The 19,945-nt window shown below is 47.8% G+C and overlaps 13 non-coding genes across 13 annotated transcripts; all 13 read left to right on the forward strand.

The window, feature by feature from the left end:
• The first annotated feature begins 776 nt into the window (after positions 1 to 776).
• On the forward strand, positions 777 to 967 carry LOC142724307 (U2 spliceosomal RNA). The gene has a single exon (XR_012876111.1). It is a non-coding gene; the product is annotated as a U2 spliceosomal RNA (small nuclear RNA).
• Positions 968 to 2,267: 1,300 nt separating this feature from the next.
• On the forward strand, positions 2,268 to 2,458 carry LOC142724308 (U2 spliceosomal RNA). Its single transcript, XR_012876112.1, has one exon. It is a non-coding gene; the product is annotated as a U2 spliceosomal RNA (small nuclear RNA).
• A 1,312-nt stretch (positions 2,459 to 3,770) lies between these two features.
• On the forward strand, positions 3,771 to 3,961 carry LOC142724309 (U2 spliceosomal RNA). The gene has a single exon (XR_012876113.1). It is a non-coding gene; the product is annotated as a U2 spliceosomal RNA (small nuclear RNA).
• Positions 3,962 to 5,233: 1,272 nt separating this feature from the next.
• On the forward strand, positions 5,234 to 5,424 carry LOC142724310 (U2 spliceosomal RNA). The gene has a single exon (XR_012876114.1). It is a non-coding gene; the product is annotated as a U2 spliceosomal RNA (small nuclear RNA).
• A 1,296-nt stretch (positions 5,425 to 6,720) lies between these two features.
• Positions 6,721 to 6,911, forward strand: LOC142724311 (U2 spliceosomal RNA). The gene has a single exon (XR_012876115.1). It is a non-coding gene; the product is annotated as a U2 spliceosomal RNA (small nuclear RNA).
• A 1,292-nt stretch (positions 6,912 to 8,203) lies between these two features.
• On the forward strand, positions 8,204 to 8,394 carry LOC142724314 (U2 spliceosomal RNA). Its single transcript, XR_012876117.1, has one exon. It is a non-coding gene; the product is annotated as a U2 spliceosomal RNA (small nuclear RNA).
• A 1,300-nt stretch (positions 8,395 to 9,694) lies between these two features.
• LOC142724315 (U2 spliceosomal RNA) lies at positions 9,695 to 9,885 on the forward strand. The gene has a single exon (XR_012876118.1). It is a non-coding gene; the product is annotated as a U2 spliceosomal RNA (small nuclear RNA).
• A 1,292-nt stretch (positions 9,886 to 11,177) lies between these two features.
• Positions 11,178 to 11,368, forward strand: LOC142724316 (U2 spliceosomal RNA). The gene has a single exon (XR_012876119.1). It is a non-coding gene; the product is annotated as a U2 spliceosomal RNA (small nuclear RNA).
• A 1,288-nt stretch (positions 11,369 to 12,656) lies between these two features.
• On the forward strand, positions 12,657 to 12,847 carry LOC142724317 (U2 spliceosomal RNA). Its single transcript, XR_012876120.1, has one exon. It is a non-coding gene; the product is annotated as a U2 spliceosomal RNA (small nuclear RNA).
• A 1,320-nt stretch (positions 12,848 to 14,167) lies between these two features.
• LOC142724318 (U2 spliceosomal RNA) lies at positions 14,168 to 14,358 on the forward strand. Its single transcript, XR_012876121.1, has one exon. It is a non-coding gene; the product is annotated as a U2 spliceosomal RNA (small nuclear RNA).
• A 1,308-nt stretch (positions 14,359 to 15,666) lies between these two features.
• On the forward strand, positions 15,667 to 15,857 carry LOC142724319 (U2 spliceosomal RNA). Its single transcript, XR_012876122.1, has one exon. It is a non-coding gene; the product is annotated as a U2 spliceosomal RNA (small nuclear RNA).
• A 1,296-nt stretch (positions 15,858 to 17,153) lies between these two features.
• On the forward strand, positions 17,154 to 17,344 carry LOC142724320 (U2 spliceosomal RNA). The gene has a single exon (XR_012876123.1). It is a non-coding gene; the product is annotated as a U2 spliceosomal RNA (small nuclear RNA).
• Positions 17,345 to 18,644: 1,300 nt separating this feature from the next.
• Positions 18,645 to 18,835, forward strand: LOC142724321 (U2 spliceosomal RNA). The gene has a single exon (XR_012876124.1). It is a non-coding gene; the product is annotated as a U2 spliceosomal RNA (small nuclear RNA).
• The last annotated feature ends 1,110 nt before the right edge of the window (positions 18,836 to 19,945 follow it).

Here is a 19,945-nt window from a genome sequence, read left to right on the forward strand (position 1 = left end):
GCAGTTGCAACAAAGCCTTGCTTGCCTACAAAGAGAGCAGCAATTTGGATTTGTTACTATGTTACCTAGAAGAATAACAAACTGTGCAAGGATGGAGGTTGTAGGAGCAAGGAGAAGTTGTCTGTAAAGTTGGTGGATGCCTATTTTCCATTTTGCAGTCCCTTGTCTCCCTCTTGTGGCCTCCTGGAGGCAACTAGCTGTGCAAAAAAAAGACAGCCTGGCGGCCGGCTGTTGCAGTGTTGCCCTCTCAGGCAACACTGAGTGACTGACTGAGCCTCACCGTCTTATATAAAGTTCAGACGGAACTTTGCACGTGTCATAGTGGAGCCCTCAGGATTCCAGAGCCAGCTTTCTGACATCATAATGGGGCCTCAGAGATAAAAGCCTGGGCCCAGGCAGTGTTGGTCAGTGCTGCTCAGCAGGCAGCACTGGACTGGACTGGATTACAGCTGATACAAGGTGTGAAGGAACAAGGGGTGGCTGTGGGCATGCACTTGCTGCCGCTGCCAGTGTTTATCTGCATGGCAGCAGGGCATTTGGGCGTTGCCAGGAAGGCGTTTTTATGTAGATTCCTCCTCTTTCAGCACTGCATTGTGGTGCAAGCAAAAGAAGCAAATCCTGTCTGGCTTCCTCTCCGGCCTTTATTCACCTCCCGTGTAGCTGTGAGTGTGTGAGCCTGCAGGGCCCCATGGAATTGCCTAGAAGTAGGCTGAATCGCTGCAAGGGCTGAACAGCAGTATCGGGCAGGCTCGGGCAACGCGCGGCCCGTTCGGGTTATCGCTTCTCGGCCTTTTGGCTAAGATCAAGTGTAGTATCTGTTCTTATCAGTTTAATATCTGATACGTCCCCTATCTGGGGACCATATATTAAATGGATTTTTAGAACAGGGAGATGGAAATAGAGCTTGCTCTGTCCACTCCACGCATTGACCTGGTATTGCAGTATTTCCAGGACCGGTGCACCCTTTCCTTATGTGTTGACTAAAAGCAGATTCCAAAAGTGTTTTTTGTCTTTGCTATTGTTTCTGTCTTTCTGAAGGGATCTCCCCTTTTAATCCCATTATTTCAACACCTGTTGGACAATGCATGAGTGATAATGAGCTCATTGATTAAATGCAATTAATGAATAGATTGCCACCTCTTGTTGTGTGTCGTCTGTGTTTCTGTGTTTCCGGCATTTCACATTGGAACACCTCATTCACCTTCCTTGTCTTCTCTCCGCCCTCCCTTTTAGGTAAGTTAAAGAGCTGCACCTGAGCCAGCCACTGATTGATTGATTGATTGATTGATTGATTGATTGATTGATTGATTGATTGATTGATTGATTGATGCAGCACAACAGTCAAATAGTGGAGTGGAGTAGGGGAACAGCAAACAGCCAATAAAGCAGCCCGCCCGCTCGCCTGCCCGCCACAATGGACCTACCTGTGTACACCAGATGGATGTGTTGGAATGTACTGTCGTCCCTACATTTCAAGAAGAAGTAAGAATTGCAGTTGCAACAAAGCCTTGCTTGCCTACAAAGAGAGCAGCAATTTGGATTTGTTACTATGTTACCTAGAAGAATAACAAACTGTGCAAGGATGGAGGTTGTAGGAGCAAGGAGAAGTTGTCTGTAAAGTTGGTGGATGCCTATTTTCCATTTTGCAGTCCCTTGTCTCCCTCTTGTGGCCTCCTGGAGGCAACTAGCTGTGCAAAAAAAAGACAGCCTGGCGGCCGGCTGTTGCAGTGTTGCCCTCTCAGGCAACACTGAGTGACTGACTGAGCCTCACCGTCTTATATAAAGTTCAGACGGAACTTTGCACGTGTCATAGTGGAGCCCTCAGGATTCCAGAGCCAGCTTTCTGACATCATAATGGGGCCTCAGAGATAAAAGCCTGGGCCCAGGCAGTGTTGGTCAGTGCTGCTCAGCAGGCAGCACTGGACTGGACTGGATTACAGCTGATACAAGGTGTGAAGGAACAAGGGGTGGCTGTGGGCATGCACTTGCTGCCGCTGCCAGTGTTTATCTGCATGGCAGCAGGGCATTTGGGCGTTGCCAGGAAGGCGTTTTTATGTAGATTCCTCCTCTTTCAGCACTGCATTGTGGTGCAAGCAAAAGAAGCAAATCCTGTCTGGCTTCCTCTCCGGCCTTTATTCACCTCCCGTGTAGCTGTGAGTGTGTGAGCCTGCAGGGCCCCATGGAATTGCCTAGAAGTAGGCTGAATCGCTGCAAGGGCTGAACAGCAGTATCGGGCAGGCTCGGGCAACGCGCGGCCCGTTCGGGTTATCGCTTCTCGGCCTTTTGGCTAAGATCAAGTGTAGTATCTGTTCTTATCAGTTTAATATCTGATACGTCCCCTATCTGGGGACCATATATTAAATGGATTTTTAGAACAGGGAGATGGAAATAGAGCTTGCTCTGTCCACTCCACGCATTGACCTGGTATTGCAGTATTTCCAGGACCGGTGCACCCTTTCCTTATGTGTTGACTAAAAGCAGATTCCAAAAGTGTTTTTTGTCTTTGCTATTGTTTCTGTCTTTCTGAAGGGATCTCCCCTTTTAATCCCATTATTTCAACACCTGTTGGACAATGCATGAGTGATAATGAGCTCATTGATTAAATGCAATTAATGAATAGATTGCCACCTCTTGTTGTGTGTCGTCTGTGTTTCTGTGTTTCCGGCATTTCACATTGGAACACCTCATTCACCTTCCTTGTCTTCTCTCCGCCCTCCCTTTTAGGTAAGTTAAAGAGCTGCACCTGAGCCAGCCACTGATTGATTGATTGATTGATTGATTGATTGATTGATTGATTGATTGATTGATTGATTGATTGATTGATTGATTGATGCAGCACAACAGTCAAATAGTGGAGTGGAGTAGGGGAACAGCAAACAGCCAATAAAGCAGCCCGCCCGCTCGCCTGCCCGCCACAATGGACCTACCTGTGTACACTAGATGGATGTGATGGAATGTACTGTCGTCCCTACATTTCAAGAAGAAGTAAGAATTGCAGTTGCAACAAAGCCTTGCTTGCCTACAAAGAGAGCAGCAATTTGGATTTGTTACTATGTTACCTAGAAGAATAACAAACTGTGCAAGGATGGAGGTTGTAGGAGCAAGGAGAAGTTGTCTGTAAAGTTGGTGGATGCCTATTTTCCATTTTGCAGTCCCTTGTCTCCCTCTTGTGGCCTCCTGGAGGCAACTAGCTGTGCAAAAAAAAGACAGCCTGGCGGCCGGCTGTTGCAGTGTTGCCCTCTCAGGCAACACTGAGTGACTGACTGAGCCTCACCGTCTTATATAAAGTTCAGACGGAACTTTGCACGTGTCATAGTGGAGCCCTCAGGATTCCAGAGCCAGCTTTCTGACATCATAATGGGGCCTCAGAGATAAAAGCCTGGGCCCAGGCAGTGTTGGTCAGTGCTGCTCAGCAGGCAGCACTGGACTGGACTGGATTACAGCTGATACAAGGTGTGAAGGAACAAGGGGTGGCTGTGGGCATGCACTTGCTGCCGCTGCCAGTGTTTATCTGCATGGCAGCAGGGCATTTGGGCGTTGCCAGGAAGGCGTTTTTATGTAGATTCCTCCTCTTTCAGCACTGCATTGTGGTGCAAGCAAAAGAAGCAAATCCTGTCTGGCTTCCTCTCCGGCCTTTATTCACCTCCCGTGTAGCTGTGAGTGTGTGAGCCTGCAGGGCCCCATGGAATTGCCTAGAAGTAGGCTGAATCGCTGCAAGGGCTGAACAGCAGTATCGGGCAGGCTCGGGCAACGCGCGGCCCGTTCGGGTTATCGCTTCTCGGCCTTTTGGCTAAGATCAAGTGTAGTATCTGTTCTTATCAGTTTAATATCTGATACGTCCCCTATCTGGGGACCATATATTAAATGGATTTTTAGAACAGGGAGATGGAAATAGAGCTTGCTCTGTCCACTCCACGCATTGACCTGGTATTGCAGTATTTCCAGGACCGGTGCACCCTTTCCTTATGTGTTGACTAAAAGCAGATTCCAAAAGTGTTTTTTGTCTTTGCTATTGTTTCTGTCTTTCTGAAGGGATCTCCCCTTTTAATCCCATTATTTCAACACCTGTTGGACAATGCATGAGTGATAATGAGCTCATTGATTAAATGCAATTAATGAATAGATTGCCACCTCTTGTTGTGTGTCGTCTGTGTTTCTGTGTTTCCGGCATTTCACATTGGAACACCTCATTCACCTTCCTTGTCTTCTCTCCGCCCTCCCTTTTAGGTAAGTTAAAGAGCTGCACCTGAGCCAGCCACTGATTGATTGATTGATTGATTGATTGATTGATTGATGCAGCACAACAGTCAAATAGTGGAGTGGAGTAGGGGAACAGCAAACAGCCAATAAAGCAGCCCGCCCGCTCGCCTGCCCGCCACAATGGACCTACCTGTGTACACTAGATGGATGTGATGGAATGTACTGTCGTCCCTGCATTTCAAGAAGAAGTAAGAATTGCAGTTGCAACAAAGCCTTGCTTGCCTACAAAGAGAGCAGCAATTTGGATTTGTTACTATGTTACCTAGAAGAATAACAAACTGTGCAAGGATGGAGGTTGTAGGAGCAAGGAGAAGTTGTCTGTAAAGTTGGTGGATGCCTATTTTCCATTTTGCAGTCCCTTGTCTCCCTCTTGTGGCCTCCTGGAGGCAACTAGCTGTGCAAAAAAAAGACAGCCTGGCGGCCGGCTGTTGCAGTGTTGCCCTCTCAGGCAACACTGAGTGACTGACTGAGCCTCACCGTCTTATATAAAGTTCAGACGGAACTTTGCACGTGTCATAGTGGAGCCCTCAGGATTCCAGAGCCAGCTTTCTGACATCATAATGGGGCCTCAGAGATAAAAGCCTGGGCCCAGGCAGTGTTGGTCAGTGCTGCTCAGCAGGCAGCACTGGACTGGACTGGATTACAGCTGATACAAGGTGTGAAGGAACAAGGGGTGGCTGTGGGCATGCACTTGCTGCCGCTGCCAGTGTTTATCTGCATGGCAGCAGGGCATTTGGGCGTTGCCAGGAAGGCGTTTTTATGTAGATTCCTCCTCTTTCAGCACTGCATTGTGGTGCAAGCAAAAGAAGCAAATCCTGTCTGGCTTCCTCTCCGGCCTTTATTCACCTCCCGTGTAGCTGTGAGTGTGTGAGCCTGCAGGGCCCCATGGAATTGCCTAGAAGTAGGCTGAATCGCTGCAAGGGCTGAACAGCAGTATCGGGCAGGCTCGGGCAACGCGCGGCCCGTTCGGGTTATCGCTTCTCGGCCTTTTGGCTAAGATCAAGTGTAGTATCTGTTCTTATCAGTTTAATATCTGATACGTCCCCTATCTGGGGACCATATATTAAATGGATTTTTAGAACAGGGAGATGGAAATAGAGCTTGCTCTGTCCACTCCACGCATTGACCTGGTATTGCAGTATTTCCAGGACCGGTGCACCCTTTCCTTATGTGTTGACTAAAAGCAGATTCCAAAAGTGTTTTTTGTCTTTGCTATTGTTTCTGTCTTTCTGAAGGGATCTCCCCTTTTAATCCCATTATTTCAACACCTGTTGGACAATGCATGAGTGATAATGAGCTCATTGATTAAATGCAATTAATGAATAGATTGCCACCTCTTGTTGTGTGTCGTCTGTGTTTCTGTGTTTCCGGCATTTCACATTGGAACACCTCATTCACCTTCCTTGTCTTCTCTCCGCCCTCCCTTTTAGGTAAGTTAAAGAGCTGCACCTGAGCCAGCCACTGATTGATTGATTGATTGATTGATTGATTGATTGATTGATTGATTGATTGATTGATTGATGCAGCACAACAGTCAAATAGTGGAGTGGAGTAGGGGAACAGCAAACAGCCAATAAAGCAGCCCGCCCGCTCGCCTGCCCGCCACAATGGACCTACCTGTGTACACTAGATGGATGTGATGGAATGTACTGTCGTCCCTACATTTCAAGAAGAAGTAAGAATTGCAGTTGCAACAAAGCCTTGCTTGCCTACAAAGAGAGCAGCAATTTGGATTTGTTACTATGTTACCTAGAAGAATAACAAACTGTGCAAGGATGGAGGTTGTAGGAGCAAGGAGAAGTTGTCTGTAAAGTTGGTGGATGCCTATTTTCCATTTTGCAGTCCCTTGTCTCCCTCTTGTGGCCTCCTGGAGGCAACTAGCTGTGCAAAAAAAAGACAGCCTGGCGGCCGGCTGTTGCAGTGTTGCCCTCTCAGGCAACACTGAGTGACTGACTGAGCCTCACCGTCTTATATAAAGTTCAGACGGAACTTTGCACGTGTCATAGTGGAGCCCTCAGGATTCCAGAGCCAGCTTTCTGACATCATAATGGGGCCTCAGAGATAAAAGCCTGGGCCCAGGCAGTGTTGGTCAGTGCTGCTCAGCAGGCAGCACTGGACTGGACTGGATTACAGCTGATACAAGGTGTGAAGGAACAAGGGGTGGCTGTGGGCATGCACTTGCTGCCGCTGCCAGTGTTTATCTGCATGGCAGCAGGGCATTTGGGCGTTGCCAGGAAGGCGTTTTTATGTAGATTCCTCCTCTTTCAGCACTGCATTGTGGTGCAAGCAAAAGAAGCAAATCCTGTCTGGCTTCCTCTCCGGCCTTTATTCACCTCCCGTGTAGCTGTGAGTGTGTGAGCCTGCAGGGCCCCATGGAATTGCCTAGAAGTAGGCTGAATCGCTGCAAGGGCTGAACAGCAGTATCGGGCAGGCTCGGGCAACGCGCGGCCCGTTCGGGTTATCGCTTCTCGGCCTTTTGGCTAAGATCAAGTGTAGTATCTGTTCTTATCAGTTTAATATCTGATACGTCCCCTATCTGGGGACCATATATTAAATGGATTTTTAGAACAGGGAGATGGAAATAGAGCTTGCTCTGTCCACTCCACGCATTGACCTGGTATTGCAGTATTTCCAGGACCGGTGCACCCTTTCCTTATGTGTTGACTAAAAGCAGATTCCAAAAGTGTTTTTTGTCTTTGCTATTGTTTCTGTCTTTCTGAAGGGATCTCCCCTTTTAATCCCATTATTTCAACACCTGTTGGACAATGCATGAGTGATAATGAGCTCATTGATTAAATGCAATTAATGAATAGATTGCCACCTCTTGTTGTGTGTCGTCTGTGTTTCTGTGTTTCCGGCATTTCACATTGGAACACCTCATTCACCTTCCTTGTCTTCTCTCCGCCCTCCCTTTTAGGTAAGTTAAAGAGCTGCACCTGAGCCAGCCACTGATTGATTGATTGATTGATTGATTGATTGATTGATTGATTGATTGATTGATTGATGCAGCACAACAGTCAAATAGTGGAGTGGAGTAGGGGAACAGCAAACAGCCAATAAAGCAGCCCGCCCGCTCGCCTGCCCGCCACAATGGACCTACCTGTGTACACTAGATGGATGTGATGGAATGTACTGTCGTCCCTACATTTCAAGAAGAAGTAAGAATTGCAGTTGCAACAAAGCCTTGCTTGCCTACAAAGAGAGCAGCAATTTGGATTTGTTACTATGTTACCTAGAAGAATAACAAACTGTGCAAGGATGGAGGTTGTAGGAGCAAGGAGAAGTTGTCTGTAAAGTTGGTGGATGCCTATTTTCCATTTTGCAGTCCCTTGTCTCCCTCTTGTGGCCTCCTGGAGGCAACTAGCTGTGCAAAAAAAAGACAGCCTGGCGGCCGGCTGTTGCAGTGTTGCCCTCTCAGGCAACACTGAGTGACTGACTGAGCCTCACCGTCTTATATAAAGTTCAGACGGAACTTTGCACGTGTCATAGTGGAGCCCTCAGGATTCCAGAGCCAGCTTTCTGACATCATAATGGGGCCTCAGAGATAAAAGCCTGGGCCCAGGCAGTGTTGGTCAGTGCTGCTCAGCAGGCAGCACTGGACTGGACTGGATTACAGCTGATACAAGGTGTGAAGGAACAAGGGGTGGCTGTGGGCATGCACTTGCTGCCGCTGCCAGTGTTTATCTGCATGGCAGCAGGGCATTTGGGCGTTGCCAGGAAGGCGTTTTTATGTAGATTCCTCCTCTTTCAGCACTGCATTGTGGTGCAAGCAAAAGAAGCAAATCCTGTCTGGCTTCCTCTCCGGCCTTTATTCACCTCCCGTGTAGCTGTGAGTGTGTGAGCCTGCAGGGCCCCATGGAATTGCCTAGAAGTAGGCTGAATCGCTGCAAGGGCTGAACAGCAGTATCGGGCAGGCTCGGGCAACGCGCGGCCCGTTCGGGTTATCGCTTCTCGGCCTTTTGGCTAAGATCAAGTGTAGTATCTGTTCTTATCAGTTTAATATCTGATACGTCCCCTATCTGGGGACCATATATTAAATGGATTTTTAGAACAGGGAGATGGAAATAGAGCTTGCTCTGTCCACTCCACGCATTGACCTGGTATTGCAGTATTTCCAGGACCGGTGCACCCTTTCCTTATGTGTTGACTAAAAGCAGATTCCAAAAGTGTTTTTTGTCTTTGCTATTGTTTCTGTCTTTCTGAAGGGATCTCCCCTTTTAATCCCATTATTTCAACACCTGTTGGACAATGCATGAGTGATAATGAGCTCATTGATTAAATGCAATTAATGAATAGATTGCCACCTCTTGTTGTGTGTCGTCTGTGTTTCTGTGTTTCCGGCATTTCACATTGGAACACCTCATTCACCTTCCTTGTCTTCTCTCCGCCCTCCCTTTTAGGTAAGTTAAAGAGCTGCACCTGAGCCAGCCACCCACTGATTGATTGATTGATTGATTGATTGATTGATTGATTGATTGATTGATTGATTGATTGATGCAGCACAACAGTCAAATAGTGGAGTGGAGTAGGGGAACAGCAAACAGCCAATAAAGCAGCCCGCCCGCTCGCCTGCCCGCCACAATGGACCTACCTGTGTACACTAGATGGATGTGATGGAATGTACTGTCGTCCCTACATTTCAAGAAGAAGTAAGAATTGCAGTTGCAACAAAGCCTTGCTTGCCTACAAAGAGAGCAGCAATTTGGATTTGTTACTATGTTACCTAGAAGAATAACAAACTGTGCAAGGATGGAGGTTGTAGGAGCAAGGAGAAGTTGTCTGTAAAGTTGGTGGATGCCTATTTTCCATTTTGCAGTCCCTTGTCTCCCTCTTGTGGCCTCCTGGAGGCAACTAGCTGTGCAAAAAAAAGACAGCCTGGCGGCCGGCTGTTGCAGTGTTGCCCTCTCAGGCAACACTGAGTGACTGACTGAGCCTCACCGTCTTATATAAAGTTCAGACGGAACTTTGCACGTGTCATAGTGGAGCCCTCAGGATTCCAGAGCCAGCTTTCTGACATCATAATGGGGCCTCAGAGATAAAAGCCTGGGCCCAGGCAGTGTTGGTCAGTGCTGCTCAGCAGGCAGCACTGGACTGGACTGGATTACAGCTGATACAAGGTGTGAAGGAACAAGGGGTGGCTGTGGGCATGCACTTGCTGCCGCTGCCAGTGTTTATCTGCATGGCAGCAGGGCATTTGGGCGTTGCCAGGAAGGCGTTTTTATGTAGATTCCTCCTCTTTCAGCACTGCATTGTGGTGCAAGCAAAAGAAGCAAATCCTGTCTGGCTTCCTCTCCGGCCTTTATTCACCTCCCGTGTAGCTGTGAGTGTGTGAGCCTGCAGGGCCCCATGGAATTGCCTAGAAGTAGGCTGAATCGCTGCAAGGGCTGAACAGCAGTATCGGGCAGGCTCGGGCAACGCGCGGCCCGTTCGGGTTATCGCTTCTCGGCCTTTTGGCTAAGATCAAGTGTAGTATCTGTTCTTATCAGTTTAATATCTGATACGTCCCCTATCTGGGGACCATATATTAAATGGATTTTTAGAACAGGGAGATGGAAATAGAGCTTGCTCTGTCCACTCCACGCATTGACCTGGTATTGCAGTATTTCCAGGACCGGTGCACCCTTTCCTTATGTGTTGACTAAAAGCAGATTCCAAAAGTGTTTTTTGTCTTTGCTATTGTTTCTGTCTTTCTGAAGGGATCTCCCCTTTTAATCCCATTATTTCAACACCTGTTGGACAATGCATGAGTGATAATGAGCTCATTGATTAAATGCAATTAATGAATAGATTGCCACCTCTTGTTGTGTGTCGTCTGTGTTTCTGTGTTTCCGGCATTTCACATTGGAACACCTCATTCACCTTCCTTGTCTTCTCTCCGCCCTCCCTTTTAGGTAAGTTAAAGAGCTGCACCTGAGCCAGCCACTGATTGATTGATTGATTGATTGATTGATTGATTGATTGATTGATTGATTGATTGATGCAGCACAACAGTCAAATAGTGGAGTGGAGTAGGGGAACAGCAAACAGCCAATAAAGCAGCCCGCCCGCTCGCCTGCCCGCCACAATGGACCTACCTGTGTACACTAGATGGATGTGATGGAATGTACTGTCGTCCCTACATTTCAAGAAGAAGTAAGAATTGCAGTTGCAACAAAGCCTTGCTTGCCTACAAAGAGAGCAGCAATTTGGATTTGTTACTATGTTACCTAGAAGAATAACAAACTGTGCAAGGATGGAGGTTGTAGGAGCAAGGAGAAGTTGTCTGTAAAGTTGGTGGATGCCTATTTTCCATTTTGCAGTCCCTTGTCTCCCTCTTGTGGCCTCCTGGAGGCAACTAGCTGTGCAAAAAAAAGACAGCCTGGCGGCCGGCTGTTGCAGTGTTGCCCTCTCAGGCAACACTGAGTGACTGACTGAGCCTCACCGTCTTATATAAAGTTCAGACGGAACTTTGCACGTGTCATAGTGGAGCCCTCAGGATTCCAGAGCCAGCTTTCTGACATCATAATGGGGCCTCAGAGATAAAAGCCTGGGCCCAGGCAGTGTTGGTCAGTGCTGCTCAGCAGGCAGCACTGGACTGGACTGGATTACAGCTGATACAAGGTGTGAAGGAACAAGGGGTGGCTGTGGGCATGCACTTGCTGCCGCTGCCAGTGTTTATCTGCATGGCAGCAGGGCATTTGGGCGTTGCCAGGAAGGCGTTTTTATGTAGATTCCTCCTCTTTCAGCACTGCATTGTGGTGCAAGCAAAAGAAGCAAATCCTGTCTGGCTTCCTCTCCGGCCTTTATTCACCTCCCGTGTAGCTGTGAGTGTGTGAGCCTGCAGGGCCCCATGGAATTGCCTAGAAGTAGGCTGAATCGCTGCAAGGGCTGAACAGCAGTATCGGGCAGGCTCGGGCAACGCGCGGCCCGTTCGGGTTATCGCTTCTCGGCCTTTTGGCTAAGATCAAGTGTAGTATCTGTTCTTATCAGTTTAATATCTGATACGTCCCCTATCTGGGGACCATATATTAAATGGATTTTTAGAACAGGGAGATGGAAATAGAGCTTGCTCTGTCCACTCCACGCATTGACCTGGTATTGCAGTATTTCCAGGACCGGTGCACCCTTTCCTTATGTGTTGACTAAAAGCAGATTCCAAAAGTGTTTTTTGTCTTTGCTATTGTTTCTGTCTTTCTGAAGGGATCTCCCCTTTTAATCCCATTATTTCAACACCTGTTGGACAATGCATGAGTGATAATGAGCTCATTGATTAAATGCAATTAATGAATAGATTGCCACCTCTTGTTGTGTGTCGTCTGTGTTTCTGTGTTTCCGGCATTTCACATTGGAACACCTCATTCACCTTCCTTGTCTTCTCTCCGCCCTCCCTTTTAGGTAAGTTAAAGAGCTGCACCTGAGCCAGCCACTGATTGATTGATTGATTGATTGATTGATTGATTGATTGATTGATTGATTGATGCAGCACAACAGTCAAATAGTGGAGTGGAGTAGGGGAACAGCAAACAGCCAATAAAGCAGCCCGCCCGCTCGCCTGCCCGCCACAATGGACCTACCTGTGTACACTAGATGGATGTGATGGAATGTACTGTCGTCCCTACATTTCAAGAAGAAGTAAGAATTGCAGTTGCAACAAAGCCTTGCTTGCCTACAAAGAGAGCAGCAATTTGGATTTGTTACTATGTTACCTAGAAGAATAACAAACTGTGCAAGGATGGAGGTTGTAGGAGCAAGGAGAAGTTGTCTGTAAAGTTGGTGGATGCCTATTTTCCATTTTGCAGTCCCTTGTCTCCCTCTTGTGGCCTCCTGGAGGCAACTAGCTGTGCAAAAAAAAGACAGCCTGGCGGCCGGCTGTTGCAGTGTTGCCCTCTCAGGCAACACTGAGTGACTGACTGAGCCTCACCGTCTTATATAAAGTTCAGACGGAACTTTGCACGTGTCATAGTGGAGCCCTCAGGATTCCAGAGCCAGCTTTCTGACATCATAATGGGGCCTCAGAGATAAAAGCCTGGGCCCAGGCAGTGTTGGTCAGTGCTGCTCAGCAGGCAGCACTGGACTGGACTGGATTACAGCTGATACAAGGTGTGAAGGAACAAGGGGTGGCTGTGGGCATGCACTTGCTGCCGCTGCCAGTGTTTATCTGCATGGCAGCAGGGCATTTGGGCGTTGCCAGGAAGGCGTTTTTATGTAGATTCCTCTTCTTTCAGCACTGCATTGTGGTGCAAGCAAAAGAAGCAAATCCTGTCTGGCTTCCTCTCCGGCCTTTATTCACCTCCCGTGTAGCTGTGAGTGTGTGAGCCTGCAGGGCCCCATGGAATTGCCTAGAAGTAGGCTGAATCGCTGCAAGGGCTGAACAGCAGTATCGGGCAGGCTCGGGCAACGCGCGGCCCGTTCGGGTTATCGCTTCTCGGCCTTTTGGCTAAGATCAAGTGTAGTATCTGTTCTTATCAGTTTAATATCTGATACGTCCCCTATCTGGGGACCATATATTAAATGGATTTTTAGAACAGGGAGATGGAAATAGAGCTTGCTCTGTCCACTCCACGCATTGACCTGGTATTGCAGTATTTCCAGGACCGGTGCACCCTTTCCTTATGTGTTGACTAAAAGCAGATTCCAAAAGTGTTTTTTGTCTTTGCTATTGTTTCTGTCTTTCTGAAGGGATCTCCCCTTTTAATCCCATTATTTCAACACCTGTTGGACAATGCATGAGTGATAATGAGCTCATTGATTAAATGCAATTAATGAATAGATTGCCACCTCTTGTTGTGTGTCGTCTGTGTTTCTGTGTTTCCGGCATTTCACATTGGAACACCTCATTCACCTTCCTTGTCTTCTCTCCGCCCTCCCTTTTAGGTAAGTTAAAGAGCTGCACCTGAGCCAGCCACTGATTGATTGATTGATTGATTGATTGATTGATTGATTGATTGATTGATTGATTGATTGATTGATTGATTGATTGATTGATTGATGCAGCACAACAGTCAAATAGTGGAGTGGAGTAGGGGAACAGCAAACAGCCAATAAAGCAGCCCGCCCGCTCGCCTGCCCGCCACAATGGACCTACCTGTGTACACTAGATGGATGTGATGGAATGTACTGTCGTCCCTACATTTCAAGAAGAAGTAAGAATTGCAGTTGCAACAAAGCCTTGCTTGCCTACAAAGAGAGCAGCAATTTGGATTTGTTACTATGTTACCTAGAAGAATAACAAACTGTGCAAGGATGGAGGTTGTAGGAGCAAGGAGAAGTTGTCTGTAAAGTTGGTGGATGCCTATTTTCCATTTTGCAGTCCCTTGTCTCCCTCTTGTGGCCTCCTGGAGGCAACTAGCTGTGCAAAAAAAAGACAGCCTGGCGGCCGGCTGTTGCAGTGTTGCCCTCTCAGGCAACACTGAGTGACTGACTGAGCCTCACCGTCTTATATAAAGTTCAGACGGAACTTTGCACGTGTCATAGTGGAGCCCTCAGGATTCCAGAGCCAGCTTTCTGACATCATAATGGGGCCTCAGAGATAAAAGCCTGGGCCCAGGCAGTGTTGGTCAGTGCTGCTCAGCAGGCAGCACTGGACTGGACTGGATTACAGCTGATACAAGGTGTGAAGGAACAAGGGGTGGCAGTGGGCATGCACTTGCTGCCGCTGCCAGTGTTTATCTGCATGGCAGCAGGGCATTTGGGCGTTGCCAGGAAGGCGTTTTTATGTAGATTCCTCCTCTTTCAGCACTGCATTGTGGTGCAAGCAAAAGAAGCAAATCCTGTCTGGCTTCCTCTCCGGCCTTTATTCACCTCCCGTGTAGCTGTGAGTGTGTGAGCCTGCAGGGCCCCATGGAATTGCCTAGAAGTAGGCTGAATCGCTGCAAGGGCTGAACAGCAGTATCGGGCAGGCTCGGGCAACGCGCGGCCCGTTCGGGTTATCGCTTCTCGGCCTTTTGGCTAAGATCAAGTGTAGTATCTGTTCTTATCAGTTTAATATCTGATACGTCCCCTATCTGGGGACCATATATTAAATGGATTTTTAGAACAGGGAGATGGAAATAGAGCTTGCTCTGTCCACTCCACGCATTGACCTGGTATTGCAGTATTTCCAGGACCGGTGCACCCTTTCCTTATGTGTTGACTAAAAGCAGATTCCAAAAGTGTTTTTTGTCTTTGCTATTGTTTCTGTCTTTCTGAAGGGATCTCCCCTTTTAATCCCATTATTTCAACACCTGTTGGACAATGCATGAGTGATAATGAGCTCATTGATTAAATGCAATTAATGAATAGATTGCCACCTCTTGTTGTGTGTCGTCTGTGTTTCTGTGTTTCCGGCATTTCACATTGGAACACCTCATTCACCTTCCTTGTCTTCTCTCCGCCCTCCCTTTTAGGTAAGTTAAAGAGCTGCACCTGAGCCAGCCACTGATTGATTGATTGATTGATTGATTGATTGATTGATTGATTGATTGATTGATTGATTGATTGATTGATTGATGCAGCACAACAGTCAAATAGTGGAGTGGAGTAGGGGAACAGCAAACAGCCAATAAAGCAGCCCGCCCGCTCGCCTGCCCGCCACAATGGACCTACCTGTGTACACTAGATGGATGTGATGGAATGTACTGTCGTCCCTACATTTCAAGAAGAAGTAAGAATTGCAGTTGCAACAAAGCCTTGCTTGCCTACAAAGAGAGCAGCAATTTGGATTTGTTACTATGTTACCTAGAAGAATAACAAACTGTGCAAGGATGGAGGTTGTAGGAGCAAGGAGAAGTTGTCTGTAAAGTTGGTGGATGCCTATTTTCCATTTTGCAGTCCCTTGTCTCCCTCTTGTGGCCTCCTGGAGGCAACTAGCTGTGCAAAAAAAAGACAGCCTGGCGGCCGGCTGTTGCAGTGTTGCCCTCTCAGGCAACACTGAGTGACTGACTGAGCCTCACCGTCTTATATAAAGTTCAGACGGAACTTTGCACGTGTCATAGTGGAGCCCTCAGGATTCCAGAGCCAGCTTTCTGACATCATAATGGGGCCTCAGAGATAAAAGCCTGGGCCCAGGCAGTGTTGGTCAGTGCTGCTCAGCAGGCAGCACTGGACTGGACTGGATTACAGCTGATACAAGGTGTGAAGGAACAAGGGGTGGCTGTGGGCATGCACTTGCTGCCGCTGCCAGTGTTTATCTGCATGGCAGCAGGGCATTTGGGCGTTGCCAGGAAGGCGTTTTTATGTAGATTCCTCCTCTTTCAGCACTGCATTGTGGTGCAAGCAAAAGAAGCAAATCCTGTCTGGCTTTCTCTCCGGCCTTTATTCACCTCCCGTGTAGCTGTGAGTGTGTGAGCCTGCAGGGCCCCATGGAATTGCCTAGAAGTAGGCTGAATCGCTGCAAGGGCTGAACAGCAGTATCGGGCAGGCTCGGGCAACGCGCGGCCCGTTCGGGTTATCGCTTCTCGGCCTTTTGGCTAAGATCAAGTGTAGTATCTGTTCTTATCAGTTTAATATCTGATACGTCCCCTATCTGGGGACCATATATTAAATGGATTTTTAGAACAGGGAGATGGAAATAGAGCTTGCTCTGTCCACTCCACGCATTGACCTGGTATTGCAGTATTTCCAGGACCGGTGCACCCTTTCCTTATGTGTTGACTAAAAGCAGATTCCAAAAGTGTTTTTTGTCTTTGCTATTGTTTCTGTCTTTCTGAAGGGATCTCCCCTTTTAATCCCATTATTTCAACACCTGTTGGACAATGCATGAGTGATAATGAGCTCATTGATTAAATGCAATTAATGAATAGATTGCCACCTCTTGTTGTGTGTCGTCTGTGTTTCTGTGTTTCCGGCATTTCACATTGGAACACCTCATTCACCTTCCTTGTCTTCTCTCCGCCCTCCCTTTTAGGTAAGTTAAAGAGCTGCACCTGAGCCAGCCACTGATTGATTGATTGATTGATTGATTGATTGATTGATTGATTGATTGATTGATTGATTGATGCAGCACAACAGTCAAATAGTGGAGTGGAGTAGGGGAACAGCAAACAGCCAATAAAGCAGCCCGCCCGCTCGCCTGCCCGCCACAATGGACCTACCTGTGTACACTAGATGGATGTGATGGAATGTACTGTCGTCCCTACATTTCAAGAAGAAGTAAGAATTGCAGTTGCAACAAAGCCTTGCTTGCCTACAAAGAGAGCAGCAATTTGGATTTGTTACTATGTTACCTAGAAGAATAACAAACTGTGCAAGGATGGAGGTTGTAGGAGCAAGGAGAAGTTGTCTGTAAAGTTGGTGGATGCCTATTTTCCATTTTGCAGTCCCTTGTCTCCCTCTTGTGGCCTCCTGGAGGCAACTAGCTGTGCAAAAAAAAGACAGCCTGGCGGCCGGCTGTTGCAGTGTTGCCCTCTCAGGCAACACTGAGTGACTGACTGAGCCTCACCGTCTTATATAAAGTTCAGACGGAACTTTGCACGTGTCATAGTGGAGCCCTCAGGATTCCAGAGCCAGCTTTCTGACATCATAATGGGGCCTCAGAGATAAAAGCCTGGGCCCAGGCAGTGTTGGTCAGTGCTGCTCAGCAGGCAGCACTGGACTGGACTGGATTACAGCTGATACAAGGTGTGAAGGAACAAGGGGTGGCTGTGGGCATGCACTTGCTGCCGCTGCCAGTGTTTATCTGCATGGCAGCAGGGCATTTGGGCGTTGCCAGGAAGGCGTTTTTATGTAGATTCCTCCTCTTTCAGCACTGCATTGTGGTGCAAGCAAAAGAAGCAAATCCTGTCTGGCTTCCTCTCCGGCCTTTATTCACCTCCCGTGTAGCTGTGAGTGTGTGAGCCTGCAGGGCCCCATGGAATTGCCTAGAAGTAGGCTGAATCGCTGCAAGGGCTGAACAGCAGTATCGGGCAGGCTCGGGCAACGCGCGGCCCGTTCGGGTTATCGCTTCTCGGCCTTTTGGCTAAGATCAAGTGTAGTATCTGTTCTTATCAGTTTAATATCTGATACGTCCCCTATCTGGGGACCATATATTAAATGGATTTTTAGAACAGGGAGATGGAAATAGAGCTTGCTCTGTCCACTCCACGCATTGACCTGGTATTGCAGTATTTCCAGGACCGGTGCACCCTTTCCTTATGTGTTGACTAAAAGCAGATTCCAAAAGTGTTTTTTGTCTTTGCTATTGTTTCTGTCTTTCTGAAGGGATCTCCCCTTTTAATCCCATTATTTCAACACCTGTTGGACAATGCATGAGTGATAATGAGCTCATTGATTAAATGCAATTAATGAATAGATTGCCACCTCTTGTTGTGTGTCGTCTGTGTTTCTGTGTTTCCGGCATTTCACATTGGAACACCTCATTCACCTTCCTTGTCTTCTCTCCGCCCTCCCTTTTAGGTAAGTTAAAGAGCTGCACCTGAGCCAGCCACTGATTGATTGATTGATTGATTGATTGATTGATTGATTGATTGATTGATTGATTGATTGATTGATGCAGCACAACAGTCAAATAGTGGAGTGGAGTAGGGGAACAGCAAACAGCCAATAAAGCAGCCCGCCCGCTCGCCTGCCCGCCACAATGGACCTACCTGTGTACACTAGATGGATGTGATGGAATGTACTGTCGTCCCTACATTTCAAGAAGAAGTAAGAATTGCAGTTGCAACAAAGCCTTGCTTGCCTACAAAGAGAGCAGCAATTTGGATTTGTTACTATGTTACCTAGAAGAATAACAAACTGTGCAAGGATGGAGGTTGTAGGAGCAAGGAGAAGTTGTCTGTAAAGTTGGTGGATGCCTATTTTCCATTTTGCAGTCCCTTGTCTCCCTCTTGTGGCCTCCTGGAGGCAACTAGCTGTGCAAAAAAAAGACAGCCTGGCGGCCGGCTGTTGCAGTGTTGCCCTCTCAGGCAACACTGAGTGACTGACTGAGCCTCACCGTCTTATATAAAGTTCAGACGGAACTTTGCACGTGTCATAGTGGAGCCCTCAGGATTCCAGAGCCAGCTTTCTGACATCATAATGGGGCCTCAGAGATAAAAGCCTGGGCCCAGGCAGTGTTGGTCAGTGCTGCTCAGCAGGCAGCACTGGACTGGACTGGATTACAGCTGATACAAGGTGTGAAGGAACAAGGGGTGGCTGTGGGCATGCACTTGCTGCCGCTGCCAGTGTTTATCTGCATGGCAGCAGGGCATTTGGGCGTTGCCAGGAAGGCGTTTTTATGTAGATTCCTCCTCTTTCAGCACTGCATTGTGGTGCAAGCAAAAGAAGCAAATCCTGTCTGGCTTCCTCTCCGGCCTTTATTCACCTCCCGTGTAGCTGTGAGTGTGTGAGCCTGCAGGGCCCCATGGAATTGCCTAGAAGTAGGCTGAATCGCTGCAAGGGCTGAACAGCAGTATCGGGCAGGCTCGGGCAACGCGCGGCCCGTTCGGGTTATCGCTTCTCGGCCTTTTGGCTAAGATCAAGTGTAGTATCTGTTCTTATCAGTTTAATATCTGATACGTCCCCTATCTGGGGACCATATATTAAATGGATTTTTAGAACAGGGAGATGGAAATAGAGCTTGCTCTGTCCACTCCACGCATTGACCTGGTATTGCAGTATTTCCAGGACCGGTGCACCCTTTCCTTATGTGTTGACTAAAAGCAGATTCCAAAAGTGTTTTTTGTCTTTGCTATTGTTTCTGTCTTTCTGAAGGGATCTCCCCTTTTAATCCCATTATTTCAACACCTGTTGGACAATGCATGAGTGATAATGAGCTCATTGATTAAATGCAATTAATGAATAGATTGCCACCTCTTGTTGTGTGTCGTCTGTGTTTCTGTGTTTCCGGCATTTCACATTGGAACACCTCATTCACCTTCCTTGTCTTCTCTCCGCCCTCCCTTTTAGGTAAGTTAAAGAGCTGCACCTGAGCCAGCCACTGATTGATTGATTGATTGATTGATTGATTGATTGATTGATTGATTGATTGATTGATGCAGCACAACAGTCAAATAGTGGAGTGGAGTAGGGGAACAGCAAACAGCCAATAAAGCAGCCCGCCCGCTCGCCTGCCCGCCACAATGGACCTACCTGTGTACACTAGATGGATGTGATGGAATGTACTGTCGTCCCTACATTTCAAGAAGAAGTAAGAATTGCAGTTGCAACAAAGCCTTGCTTGCCTACAAAGAGAGCAGCAATTTGGATTTGTTACTATGTTACCTAGAAGAATAACAAACTGTGCAAGGATGGAGGTTGTAGGAGCAAGGAGAAGTTGTCTGTAAAGTTGGTGGATGCCTATTTTCCATTTTGCAGTCCCTTGTCTCCCTCTTGTGGCCTCCTGGAGGCAACTAGCTGTGCAAAAAAAAGACAGCCTGGCGGCCGGCTGTTGCAGTGTTGCCCTCTCAGGCAACACTGAGTGACTGACTGAGCCTCACCGTCTTATATAAAGTTCAGACGGAACTTTGCACGTGTCATAGTGGAGCCCTCAGGATTCCAGAGCCAGCTTTCTGACATCATAATGGGGCCTCAGAGATAAAAGCCTGGGCCCAGGCAGTGTTGGTCAGTGCTGCTCAGCAGGCAGCACTGGACTGGACTGGATTACAGCTGATACAAGGTGTGAAGGAACAAGGGGTGGCTGTGGGCATGCACTTGCTGCCGCTGCCAGTGTTTATCTGCATGGCAGCAGGGCATTTGGGCGTTGCCAGGAAGGCGTTTTTATGTAGATTCCTCCTCTTTCAGCACTGCATTG

The sequence above is a fragment of the Rhinoderma darwinii genome, unplaced genomic scaffold, assembly GCF_050947455.1.
Source record: "Rhinoderma darwinii isolate aRhiDar2 unplaced genomic scaffold, aRhiDar2.hap1 Scaffold_579, whole genome shotgun sequence".
Lineage (NCBI taxonomy): Eukaryota > Metazoa > Chordata > Amphibia > Anura > Rhinodermatidae > Rhinoderma > Rhinoderma darwinii.